The sequence below is a fragment of the Hyaena hyaena genome, unplaced genomic scaffold (genome assembly GCF_003009895.1).
Source record: "Hyaena hyaena isolate Hyena2069 unplaced genomic scaffold, ASM300989v1 scaffold_474, whole genome shotgun sequence".
In the NCBI taxonomy this organism is placed as follows: domain Eukaryota; kingdom Metazoa; phylum Chordata; class Mammalia; order Carnivora; family Hyaenidae; genus Hyaena; species Hyaena hyaena.
Window position 1 is genome coordinate 107,202 of NW_024081104.1, and position 2,413 is coordinate 109,614.

Consider the following 2,413-nt stretch of genomic DNA (forward strand, 5'->3'; position numbering starts at 1 on the left):
CCCCCCCTTCCGCCCCTCCTCCCCCCCCTCCTCCTCCCCCTCCTCCTCCCCCTCCTCCTCCCCCTCCTCTTCCTTCTCTGTCTCCTTCCTCTTCTGGAACTTCTGTTAGATTTATGTTAGACTTTTCACTATTGTTCCCCAGTTGGTTGAGGCCGTGTACAATTGTTACTATATTTTCAGTGTATTCTTCAGATTGGTTCATTTCTACCAATTTGTCTTCAAGTTACTAACTCTTCTGTCATTTCCAATCTTCCATTAATCCCAAATGCTGAATTTTCAAATATTTTATTTTTTTAGTTCTAGAATGTTCATTTGAATCCTCTTAGAGTTGCCATTTCTCTGTCGAGACTGCCTATCTTTTTATTCTTTTCGTCCATCACAAACGTATTTTCCTTGACATCCTTAAACACAGTGACAAAGGCTGCTTTCAAGCCCGGATGTTGTGATCACGGGATCTGATCCTGGGCCATCTCCGTGTAGATCTCTCGTCAGCATCCTTTCTCAGGCGGGCGCCATCGTCTCCTGTTTCTTCATGTCATCTTCTCCATGTACTTTTACACCGCTTCCTGGACACTGAGAATAGAAGCTCTGAGTTTCCCCTGAAGGGCACCAGCCCATCAAGCTGGCTGAGCTCCACCGGCAAATGGTCTCCTCCTCAGTGGACCCGCCACCCGCGGGTCGGTCCTGTTGAGCCCAGCCGGACCATGAAGCTTCCCTGCACAAGCAGGGTCAGAGGCCAGCCAGCGGTCTGCGGGGACCTTAGACGTGGCATTTGGGGCTTCCCTTCTCCGCTCTATCTTTTTTGGTTTGCTTCCTCGTTTGCCACCTGCTGCGGGGTCCTGAACTCTGCCCTCTGGTTCCTAAAGTCATTAAGACTGGGGGTTCTGTCCCTCGTGTTGGCCTCCCGGATGGCGTTGATTGTCCCCAGACTAAAATCTGTAACGATAGGAAACTTACCAGCAGTTCTCTTACCCCTGGTGTTGACTACCCCTCAGCATCTGCCTGCCTTGGGCCACCCAGGGACAGCACAGTCAGAGACTAACAGTGGGGCCAGGTGTGACCCGCAGTGGGGCCAGATAGTGCCTGGAGGCAAGAGTTTGCCAACCTCTTCTATAATCTATAAATAATCACATTTTATTTTTTTTAATTTTTAATGTTTATTTAAAAAAAATTTTTTTTAACGTTTTATTTCTAGGAGAGAGAGAGACAGAGACAGCGTGAGCAGGGGAGGGTCAGAGAGAGAGGGAGTCACAGACCGAAACAGGCTCCAGGCTCTGAGTTGGCAGTCAGCACAGAGCCCGATGCGGGGCTCGAACCCATGAACCGCGAGATCATGACCCAAGCGAAAGTCGGACGCTTAACCGACTAAGCCACCCAGGTGCCCCTTAGTGTTTATTTTTGACAGAGAGAGACAAAACACAAGCTGAGGACGGGCAGAGAGAGAGGGAGACCCAGAATCCGAAGCAGCTCCAGGCTCCGAGCTGTCAGCACAGAGCCCGACGCAGGGCTTGACCTCAAGGACCATGAGATGATGACCTGAGCTGAAGTCAGATGCTGAACCGACTGAGCCAGCCAGGTGCCCCTAAATGATGACATTTTAATGTCTTCTTTTCCAATCTTTATGCCTTATTTTACGTCACTGTCTTATTTTATCATTGTGTAAAAATGGTGAAAGTAAATATCTCTGTATCATTTCTGATGTTTCAGGGAATGCTGTTAATATTTCCCTGCTTATAATTGGCAGTAGGTGTTTTATAGACAGCCTTGACTAAGTTAATACTCCTCTAGTCCTGCTTAGGAAAAGTTTTTCATGAATTTGTGTTAAATTTTTTTCAAAAGCTTTTTAACTGAAATGACCAGGTGACTTCCTCATCCCATCTGTTCCGGAGACGATGTTCTTCGATAGATTTTCTAATTTCAAGCCTCCCTTGCACTCCTGGATTAAACCTACCTCGGTCATCTTGAATTATTTTTTTATACATACATATTTTAATACATCTTTTTGGATTTGATTTGTTAAAATTTTGCTTGTAGTCTTGTTTCTTTGTTTTCGAGTAAACGGACCAGTAGCGTGTCTTGTCCTGACTCCTCAGGCCCTAGCGCAGAGCTGCCGTCCTGGATTCAGATGAGTGGCTGAGCATTGTCCCTTCCTCTTCTCTGGAAAGTGCCGGCTGTTGGGCTGATCTCAGACGGCTTGCTTCGGGGGCGCCTGGGCGGCTCAGTCTGTTGAGCCTCCGACTCTTGATTTCGGCTCAGGTCATGATCCCAACATCTTGGGATCAAACCCCCACGCTGGGTTCTGCACTGAGCGTGGAACCTGCATCAGATTCTCTCTGTCTCTCTACCCCCCCACCCTGACTCATGCTCTCTCTCTTTCTCTAAAAATTAAAAAAAAAAAAAGAATAAAAAGATC